The following is an 11493-nucleotide window of genomic DNA, read 5'->3' as shown; positions in this document are numbered from 1 at the left end:
GAAGCTCATGTTCACACACAGGCCATTCTGAGTGTGACTGTTACTAATCCACTCCTAGTTTCAGTTAGAATTCCTAGTCTCATGTCAGTTTTTTGGATGCTTTGTTAACAGTGCTGAAGGGACCACATCACCCAGATAGTTACTCAAACACAGCCTAGCATTGTGGATTGCTCTAAGTTTTAATAATAACAAAGTTTATAAAATTCGCTGGGTAAGATGCCTTATGGACATGACCATTCTTTATCTCCCTTGCTCACATTCCAACCAAATTTTAAGGTCTTTGGGATCTCCATAGCTTGAAGATTTTTGTAGTTCAGAAAGTGAAAATAGAATTGGTGAAATCCATGCTTCCTTTTGTGTTCCATGGCAGCTTGTGGCAGAGTTGGCTTCATGTTGGGGAGATAGACTAGAGCAGAGGGAGCTTAAAGGTAAAGGCAGACAAGAGAAGGAGGGTCTGTGGTCATGATGAGCAAATCACACCAGGTTCTTTCTTTCAGCCCCTGGGAGAGTTTCAGTTCAGATTTCCAGAAGATGACTTTGCAGGTTCCCTGACTCTGTACAAGACTCTGAAACTAGGCATCATCCCTGATGAGAACCCTGGACAGAGAAGCCTCCATGGTGGCAGAAGGCCAATTTCCTGACAGTCCAAAGGAGCAGGGTCTTATTACCAGGACTGAGAATGCACACATTGTGTCAATGTTTTCTTCTTAAAACACCAGGATTAAAGAACACTTGCTACTTCTTTGTTTTCTTAAATCAAAGCGATGTTTCTCTGTGTGGCTCTCACATTGTTCTCTTGCAAGCTAGGTTCCACAACGGACTGCCCACTCCCATCTCTGCATTCCCCGACTCCTATTTCTGCAGTTCCCACTCCTGCCCCTGCTCTCCCAGACTTCCAACCCCAGATCTTGGTACCATGGACTTTGCATACCAGCTATCATAACCAACTAGCAGATTTCCTGCCTGATCTACTGCCCTCAAGCTGCTACCTCTGCTGTCCTCTCTTCCAAAATAGCTTTTCTCTATTTCCTGGGTTGTTAATCTTTCAAGAACCTGGAGAAGCCAGACCCTTCATCCTCAGACTAAACAACCTTGGGTCTGACACTATCTGAATCGTCTCTGGTTCCCCACAGCCAAGCACAGTGGCAGTCACATAGAAGGACATCTAGGAAACACTTGTATGTTGAGTACATCCAAGCATTAGTGAAAGTACTGCATGGTGTAAGGCTTCACGGGGATGTAGGCTGACATGCATGAAACTGTGTTGGATATATTCAGTTTGGTAATGATTCAGCTGGTTTTTGTGTTCTGTTATTTCACACTCTTTACTCATCTACGTCATCCCCAATATCCACTAGGCTACTACCAGGTGTCTGATTGGGTTATTTCACAAGCTTTACTCTAGTACCATTATCCTCATTTTATGAGTGAACTCAGGCTGGGAGATGTTAACTTTCTATGTCCTTCCTATAAGTAGGGGCTGTGTCACCCAATAAGCTAGCATCAGTGTCTGACTGGGAAGAAGATTGTCTTGATTGTCTCCATCAAGACAATTTGAGGGGCGTTTGTTTGAAGCTGTTGAGTAGTGACAAGAATACCTAGGAGGAGAGATAATGCTAGGCACCCTAGGCTACTCTCCCTCCAAGCAGCTGGGGCCCTCAGACCTGGAGGACAGCCGGGCTTAAACTTGAGGGCCACAGGGAACTGACATCTCGGCAAACAGCAGGTCCAGCAGAAGGGAAAATAGATCCAGCAGTACCAGCAAAAGGTAAGAGCCGCAGGACTGAAGGGCTGGAGAAACCCTAGGCCCTCTGCCTTACAGACTGGTATTCTCTTAAAACTGCAACGACTGAGGCCCTTTGACGCAGGTTGCGCAGGTCTTGGCCTGGCCAGCGCGGCTTGGTAGACCCCATACCTCTCCAGGATGCCTGACGTTTTACCCAACACCATGATGGAGAGCCCTTTCTGTTTAAATAAGAACATATCAAGCGGTCATCTCTTCAGACTATTTGTTTTTCCTTTGTGTGGGAAGAACAGCTAGCAGCCTTCCCAGATCTCCTTTCCCTCTCCACCCCCAGTTCTCCAGGTCGGTCCCATCTGGGAAGGCTGCGCTGACTTTCCATCAAATTCTCTCATGCTTGTTTCCCTCACCTTTTCTCTTTCTTAATCTTCCCATGTCTCCTAAAAGGATTAATTAGAAAGATGTGAGCAGGGGTTGGGACGTCAGAAAACAATCGTCACTTTCCTATCTGACCTCTCTCACCAGCTGCAGAATTAACAAATTGAATGTCCTCAGCAGGCTGGGGTGGCACATGATACTGAGTTCATTAGGAGCCTCGCTGGGGCCGAGTGTGGAGCCCGGTTTAAACAACTCTCGCTGATTAAATTCCTTCCAGGCACTCCCGCCAGATGCTGTTAGAAAATACTCACATCCAAGAGGTTTTTAATTTTTTTTTAAACATGTGCCAATTATTTCCCTGCTATCTGCAGGTGCTGGCAAGCGTCACGGGCCGGCCTGGCCGGGCTGTCTACAGGCTTATCCACCCGGCGCCTGCCTGGGGGGCTCACGTCTGCAGGAATGGGATCCCGGGGGCTCTTCTCTAGGCTGTCAAAACTCTCCAGCCACCCTGCCTGGCTGGCCTTCCCTACCCCCAACCCCCGCCCGCCCCAGCGCCTCACCTTCTGAAGCTCACAGCTCTCTCAGTTTTTCCTAGGTGGCAACACAGATCTGGTGACCTGCTAAAAGTGGGGCCCCAGAGGGCAGGCATGCAGTAATGCTGGGCCGAAGCCAGCTGCCTTCAAGACAGGCTGGGCTTCAGCCCTGAGCCAAACAAGGGCATATAATTGCCCCCTCCGTGAGCAGGGATGCATACTTGGCATTTGTTCACAGGCATCCCTAACAGAAGTCCCAGAATGCACTTCATCGATTTAATAGATGCTACTTCGCTGCTAAAAAGCAAGGATTGAAAAATAGAAAGAGCACACTTTTTTTTTTTTTAGCACTGATCATATTTTTAATGATGGTAAAGAAGATTTTGACTAATAACAAACTGAGTATTCTGAAGCCAATGTTTCTCCTCGTTCCTTTATACTTACGGGATGGTGCCCCTGTCCCACTGTTACCAGCCCTCAGGATGACACCTTCCCTGGTTGTTTCCTATTTCCCTGCCTACACCTTTAGAATTTACTTTCTGCTTCTACATTGCTGCAGTTACTCACCTTGGATGGTTATCTCTTCTTGACTGGTGTCATTCCCTTAGGCACTAATAGTTCATGTCTCCTCAGTCCATGGAGTTCCTTCTCTCCTTGGATGATAGCTGATTCAGAGCTGGCTAACAGGCACCCTCTCCTTGCCACCTTACTTATGCCTACTGTGCCTGACCTGAATTAAGAGCTCACACAAATCAAAGGACAACAGTCAGTCCTTACAAAAGACTGGAGGAGGATTGCAGGAACAAGAGAAAGGTGGGAAAGAGGCAACAGCTTCCCGGTGCTCATGGAAAGGTGTGGAGCCTGGGTCCAGATTGGTAGAACAGAAGTTAAGACTTTTGGCTTGATCTTATGATGCTTTCCATCCCCCTCAATACCCACCCACCCCCCAACAACAAAATCCATCATGAATTTGAGAAAACTACAAGCACAAAAAGCAGGTAGTAAGCACGGGAAAGGGAAAGAACATGTTTAACTCTGGGAGAACTGTTACCAATCACAACACCAACAGCTCAAGCTTCAAGAGAGAAACTAGGGTAGTGACTCGACACCATCTTACAGATGTCCACATCTCCAAGTCAAAGGGCAAAGATTACAGAAACGAGTAGTTCTTGCCAGCTACATCCCAGACCTTCTGGAGCCTCCTTTGTCTCCAGGTTGTCCCCTGCCCCATGCCTGCCACATACCTTCCTTCAGACCATCTTCACTTGCCCTGTGTCTAGGCCACATTTCCAGCAGTGCAGAGGGAATGGAGCCAGCTGTTTTATCTGGCCTTGTTTTGTATGCAGAGTTAAGCCTCAGATGCAGGAGGAGTTTTGGATGAAGGGTGTAATCCTTTATGCTCTAAGCCCCCTCCCCCCATCTTAGGATAGCCTGATAGTGGGGAAAGGGAACTGCCTCCAAACCTCAAGCCTAACAGCATCAAAATCAAGACAGAGGGCAGGTATTGATTGACATGAGTGACTGATTGTCAGCTCCTAATCTTAGAATGGTAGCACTCACTCCAGAAGTGTCACAATGAGCGCTTCTAGAAAGTCCAGGGTTAAATGGGGATCTCTTTTCCTCAGGGCTGACAAAATAGATTAAAATGGCCCAAAAGAGGATAATGCAAATTCTGGAGAAAGAAGACTTTACTTGTCGATTCATGTCTCCTAAGCCATTACTTAATGAGAGAAAGAATCTAAGAGGAAGCTTTCTTGTATGCAACATAAAAGAGTGAGTATGCCTTTTATGAAATAGAAACAGGAAGCTTCAAAGTCAGAGCAATCCATGATGAAGTCATTGAGTAAAAGTGCCTATTTCGGGAAAAAAAAAAAAGCAAGGTGGTTCTAGATACAGAGGAAGAGTTTAATCCAGTTGAGGATGAAAAAGAAAATAGCGGACACCACAGGGAATTGTCCCAGTAACAAGGAGGTGAAGTTGAAGCAAATCCCTCACAAACATGGAAGAAAATACTCAAAACATAAAAATGATGACGAATGACAAATTGCAAGCCCTGAGAGTATGTAGTAAACTAGAGACACTTCTACTTCATGATGAAATCTTAAACACAGAAACATTAGCAAATTATTTTTCACAGAACGGTATACATGATCTGTAATAGAAAAACCAGGGCTAAGATATGTAGAGTTTGTTAGCATTGCTACAAAATTCCTAACAAAGGGACTAATTCAGTAACCAAAAAGCAGATTAAAAATAAAAGTTTTGTTATGCCAATTATTAAAAATCCAATTGTTAAAATATTATTGTTCCAATATATGTATTTAACTGTTTGATTAAATCTAAAACTCATATGTTTCATTCCAGTAAGATTTTCAGGGGTACACACACACACACACACACACACTCACACATATATATTTTTTTATTTTTTATTTTTTGTCAAATTTCTTAGTTTGTCTCGTGGTTTTCAAGAACTGTGATTTTAGGGCAACAAAAAGAGTAAACATGAAAGCAATTTTTGGCCCTCCTTACTTCTTTCAAAAGAGCTCTTTGATTTGCCCAAAGGTTCTGCTTTCCTCCTAGAGGACTTATTCTGGTCCTTCTGTAGTCCAGTCTTCAGTCCACATGGGTCTCCAGAATCGACAGGTCTGCAGTTCCATAGTGGCATTCATATCTTAATTTCTGAAACCTTTGTAGAAGCAGGTGCTTAGTTTCATTGTATGGATGTGTGGAGCCACAACGCAAGATCCATTTCATGACTGGATTGAGATTACTTCTTTCACCATCTTCTATGTTCATGGGTTGACATTGGTGTGGTGGGCAGTGAGGATGGGCAGTAAAGTGGCCAGTCTTTACTACATGGACATGGAACCTCAGGACCTCACATGGAGGCTGATGTCAGCTCTGACATCTTCCAGTGAAGCTCCAGATTTATGTGACAACAACGGAACAGCTGAGGAATCTGAGAAGCTCGTCCTTACATACTGCTTTTATTTTCTTTGCATTTAGTGTTCATACTACCTACAATGCTTGCACTGGTTCACCAGAAAAAATACCATTCCAAACATCTTTTAGAGAGACAGATAGCAAGAGAGAGAGGGAAAGAGAGGGAGAGAAAGAGAGAAAATTACTTTGTTCTGCTTCCTCTTAGAATAGAATGAGCTGTTGCCAATTATCTTCAAGCTACAGAGCACATCTTTCCCAGGCAGAGACCATTGCTTAACCATGAACATGTCTGACCTCTCTATAACACATACTGCAAACTTGTGAAAGGCCTTCAAGACTCTTGGTCATGTGTTTAGATCTGGCTACAGTGCGTGCCTTTAAAACTTCCACAGCTTCTTTTATCCACCAGAGCACATGGGAAGAGGTTGCTATAAAAAACAATTTTGAAGGATCACCTCATATGATGTCAGATCACCATTGACTTCTGTTAGGAGGACATGGCTTTGGAGAAAATGTCCAAGACATTTTACCTGAATAATTTAGATCCTTAGCCCCTCTACGAAGAGAACATGATCAAGAAAGTCCATGGATCTGGGAGTCAGGAAACCTGGGCTTTCATTCTAAAAGTTTTGTAAGGTTTTGTAAGTTTCTTAATTAGGCTTTGGGCCCTGGTGTCCTCATGTGTTACAGGGGAACACTGGATTAAATATTATTTTTAGGGCTGAAATTCATGCTACTTTAATGAGCTATGCTCTGTTCAGTTATTTAAGCGGAGCACTAGTCAAGATAAGGAATAGAAAGATTTGTAACAGTTAACTAGCCCTAACAGTTCCTGGCAGTTAACTAGCCCTTTGACTACAGAGAAACTTCAAGGTCATTTCAAACTCACTGTCACATCAGTTGAATAGTCTGCCCCATCAACAGAGGGATTTGTGAAACTCTAAAGCTTATGTTTTACATACTGTAAAATAAATCAACTAAGATAAAGCCTTTAGACTGTATTTGTACTGGACTGATTATACTGTCTTGATTTCCAGGGTTAGAGTATGAAAGACATTTGATCATGTCATGGGTAGTCAGAGGGCAGTCACTGGAGTCCCCACTGCACCAGTGATTCATCTTGCAGTTCTCATTGTATGTAGCACTTCAGTGCAATCTCATTTAGTCCTTTCTTATCACAGCCTTCCACCATCCTTGGAGTGTGCTCCCTCTGGTTCACAGCTAAGATCACTTAGAAGGGCTGTGTCTAGAAAATCCTTAGCAGGACCTTCTTTCTTTTTGGCCCAGGCAGATGTGACCACAGTTGTCCCCAGACCTAGAAGGTTTTCTGAAGGGCAGTTGATTCTCCAGTAGCCTTAATCTGCCCTTCAGCCTCATGAGAACAACCTGGAGGGATTTCTCATCCTTCTAACTTTGATTTGTCTGGAAGTGTCCTGGGACCAGGCTTTTCAGCCAGATTTTAGCACCTCTAGTCCTGGCTTCAGCAGGACTGGAGGGTAAAGGTAATCGAGATGCTAAGAGTATTTCACCTGCACACCCTTAAAATAATCCAGGCTTCTTGGGGAGGGAGGTCAGTGTGAGTCCTATTTAAGCTGCACATGGAAGAAAAGTGGTGTTGAATAAAGTCAGCTTTCTCCACTTTTTTTTTTTTTTTTTTTGTGGAGGCCATCACATCAACTCTGGGCTCTCATGGGGTATCAAACATTGGGAAATTAGGCAAGGGTGATGTGGGCTTTTTTACACTTTGAAACATTCTTTAATTATCCTGTGCTGAACAAAATTGGCTCCAAGGTGAGACATACATTAAGAAATACCAAGTCTGAGGTTGCCAGCTCGTAAAGAGAGGTAGATAGGTGAAGAAGGCATCTTTGATGTGCTCATGACATGTTCCTTAGAGAGCTGAAAATACAGCTACAGAATTGCCAAAAAAGCCCATGCTGGAGGCTTGGATGTGGGAGTTGCTCCAATACATATGATTTTAAGAGTAGGAACCTCTGAAATCCTCAAAGAAGAGAGCACAGTTTGTTACCGGAACTTAGATTTCACAGCAGCTGTGAATGGATTGTGTGTATATGTTTGTGTATTGTATTGTGTTCTCCAAAGTTTTTGTGGCTTTAAAACAATGTTAAAATTACAACAATAGAAAGAAAATGTTCTGTAAAAGAAGAAGAAGATGAATAAAGAACGTGAAGATTGTATTTTGTAGAGACAGGGAGGAGATACTCACTCTAGAAACAGGATACTTGGCAATTTCCAATGCCAGTGTGATGTCTGGTAAAGAGTAAGACTTGAGAAGTCGATGTCTGGAGACCTTTAAGACAGTCAGTCCAGCAGGCAAGAGATGATACAACTCAGATGCCTAAGAACCAAGAATGCAGTGGGCATTGTGGGTTAGAGCATGAGTGCTGACCAAGCTCATAAAAGATATATTCAGTTTATAAGAGGAAGCTGTGTGCTGGGAACTCAGGAGCACTAGCACATTTTCACTTCACGGAAGAGATGCAAGAAGTGAGGAAAGCATGGAGATGGAGACAGGGGAGGGGCTGTAGGATGGCTGAAGGTACAGGGACTGTGCATGAGAGTTGACCGGACTAAGACAAGCCAAAGAGAAGTGACAGCCCCCTGGCACGTTGCAATAATGAGGGGAGCCAAGGAAGCTGAAGACAAATGGCACTGACCTCTACACCTGCCAGGAATACTGTGAAGACAAGGGCAGAACTGAAGCTGTGGGCCTTGGCATTGACTACTTTGGTTGCCAGTCTGGGCCTGGAAAGGGTGTAGCACCAGCATGGTGGGCTGTGAAAGGCTTGCAGAGGTTCTGGAGCCACACTCAGATTGGCCAGTACAGCCTTGCCTTCAGTCCCCTCCCTGCTGCCTAGCTGCGAAGACACTGCATGGAGCCAGAACAGAACATTTGGAATGCTCGTGTGTCCCCACACCAGTTCTCCATGCCCCTTCTCCTGATATGATTATCCAGGACCTGTGCCTTTAAGGAGTGCCCCCTTCCACTGCCCTTCCCCCCTTCAATTACAGCACTAATTTCAGTAATGGAGCATTAATAGAGTAATGGGTGAGTGAGGCTGGCCTGAAGGAACTGTGGAGCTCAGCACAAATTGAGTAAATAAACCATATATTAGATTTCTAAACAATACTTTTAGTATAGTCTCCAGGGAAGGAGAGTCGTCAAGACTTACTTAAGTCGTCCCTGCAAAGTGTATGCAAAGGAAGTCTCTCTTCGGAGATGGGTTGTTTGTAGAAGCAGAAAATAATCTCTCTCTCTCTCCTCTTCTCTCTCTCCCCTCTTCTCTCTCTCTCCTTCCTCCTCTCCCCTCTCAGAGTCATCTTCTCCAGGGACATAGGACCACAGAGCAGCTGCTGTCCGCACTTGTTCCCCTTTCTCATTATTTCCCCATTTCTCTTAACTTCGAAAGATGTGTCTGAGGTGGAAATGTCCAAGGTGTGCCCCTTCTCAGGAACCCAAGAAGGGTGGGCATTCAGACATGTCCTAGAGAATGCTAGCTAAGACAGCTTGTGGAGATCAGTGGGAACCAGACAAGGACAGGGTCCAGGAAGTTTGGAAGGAATGGGGGGTGATTATTAGAAGACAGGCTGATAATGGAATAATGGCCCTGTTGCTACCACCACATGGCAGTCTTTAATGGGTTCCCCTGAAAAGTCCCTCAGGAAGATTTACAGTCCAGCCTGGACTCCTGAGAGGGTTCTATCCAGTCCAACCTAAGCTGAACTGAGACCTGTCTCAAAAAACCCAAACCCACTAAATCCTATGTCTTTGTTGTGCTAAAGGGAAATAGAAAGAACAAAGGTGTAGGTGTCAACAGTCCAAGAGATGCTCTCACCATTGTTATTATTAGCGTTGAGACTCTGAGTAGAGAATTTCACAATGCCTCAGCTTCTCTCTCTGTAAAATGGGAAGTGATCTTTCTGCTTGATCCCTGAGGACTATCGTGAGGAACAAAGTAGATTGTGTGCTAGTTGACGGAAGTCCTACCTGCGGTTATTGGTTGAGATGATCATTGCAACTTGACTGGATTTTGAATCACCATGGAAACATACCTCTGGGTGTATCTGTAGGATTGTTTCTAGAAATGCGTAACTGAGGAAGAAAGCCTCACTCTGAATGGGGGTGGTAACCACCTGGTGATTGAAATGTCTGACTAAACAGGAAGAATAAAACAAGTTGAGCACCCACCCATGCTTCATTTCTCTCTGCTTACCTCGACAGATGTGGGATGAGCAGCTAACATGAAAATGGATCAATTTCCATGGAATAAAACCCAGATAACCTATGGGGAGGCCCAGTGTTCAGGGGTGTGAGGTGTAGTTGGTTTTGAATAAGGTCGTAACTTGGAAGATGAGACTATCACAGACTTCTGGCTTTCAGTCAGGATACTAGAGGGGCTCATGGTGCTATTCCAGGCTTAGATGTCCCACTCAATTGTCCTTCCCAGGCTATGTCTCCTGACTGTAGCTCTGGTTTCACCTGGTGGCTCCATTCTGGCATCTTCCTAGATCTTCAGAACTGAATGCCATCTGTGTGGTTTCCATTTGACTGTGGTCATTGAGTCTCAGCTTCCACTATGTTCTTCAATCTTCTTGCCAGTTCAGGGCATCTATCCCACACATGCCAAGCATAGATACCCCTAACAGTCTACCCAGAGACCTGGTCTTTATTAAAAGTTGAGGGGAATTATATTTGACCCCTAAAGCAGTAAGATTCCTCCTCCTCCTCCTCCTCCTCCTCCTCCTCCTCCTCCTCCTCCTCCTCCTCCTCCTCTTCTTCTTCTTCTTCTTCTTCTTCTTCTTCTTTTTTATATAGGGTTTATTAAATAGTTGTTGGGGATGTGGCAGAAAAGTTAGGAACAAATTAAACAGAAAAGCTCTTGTCATTATAGTCATTCCAGGCACTAACAGATGGACACAGAGATGGAATATAACCCTCTGAGGTGTTAGTGTTGAGACTGTATGCTGGAGTCTACCATGCCTGAGACAGTTATTTAGCAGAGTAAAAATCTGTTTCATGATGCTCTGGGTGGGCAGTGTCTCCCATTTCGCTTTGTGTAGTGATATTGCTGTCCACTCCATGGCTTTCTGGTGTCCACAGACACCCTGTGAGTGGCCTGTTTCAGCTTCTTTTTTGAATCCTGAGAACTTTTGAGGTCACTTGGCAGAGATCAGCTGACAATCCTGTTCATGAAGACATTGCCTGTCATGGATTTGTGTAACTTCCAGAAAACACTACAATGCTATTTCTCTGCTTTTCAGCGGAGAAAAGGACAAGTGTATGAAAACTCCAGGCTTTGGAGGAGTCAGGCTGGATGTCCTCAAACTTGGGAAACATGATTTTCAGTATTCTTTCCTTGCACTACCAATGACTGGGAAACAGACAGCCAAGATCACTTTCTGGTGCAAAGGATTTTACCCATATACTTAAGTGATTGCTAAAACTCTGTGTTAAGTCCTATATGGGTTCATTTTTGTTTTCATAATGAAATAATCAAGACAAGATGTTTATTTTGGTTTCTGATTCTAGAGGAGAAAGATTTAGAGGATGAATCTGATGATGACTTCCCTACTGCAGAGTCCTGAAAGGCAGGAGGGGATTGCCAGAGACAGGGAGCACACACATGTCTAGTGTGTCTTTCTGATCTCTCTCCCTTGTCCTACAAAGACACTAGGATTCAGTAGTGGGGATCCATCCCCATTACTCTAGCCATCCTGGTCACCACTCAAAGGCCCTCACCTCTAAATACCACAGTAGGAATAATTTTTCTTACTTTTTAAACATAAAAAGTATTTATTTGTGTGTGTGTGTGTGTGTGTGTGTGTGTGTGTGTGTGTGCACATTCATGTAGTGCCCATATAGGTCACAGGAGG

The 11493-nt window shown here is 44.3% G+C and overlaps 1 non-coding gene across 1 annotated transcript; it reads right to left on the bottom strand.

Moving 5' to 3' along the window:
• Positions 1–10897: 10897 nt before the first annotated feature.
• On the bottom strand, positions 10898–11030 carry LOC132651381 (small nucleolar RNA SNORA71). Its single transcript, XR_009589078.1, has one exon. It is a non-coding gene; the product is annotated as a small nucleolar RNA SNORA71 (small nucleolar RNA).
• Positions 11031–11493: the final 463 nt, after the last annotated feature.

The sequence above is a fragment of the Meriones unguiculatus genome, chromosome 1 (assembly GCF_030254825.1).
Source record: "Meriones unguiculatus strain TT.TT164.6M chromosome 1, Bangor_MerUng_6.1, whole genome shotgun sequence".
Taxonomy (NCBI): domain Eukaryota; kingdom Metazoa; phylum Chordata; class Mammalia; order Rodentia; family Muridae; genus Meriones; species Meriones unguiculatus.
The sequence above is the reverse complement of the archived record's forward strand: the minus strand, read 5'-3'. Positions and strand labels throughout refer to the sequence as shown.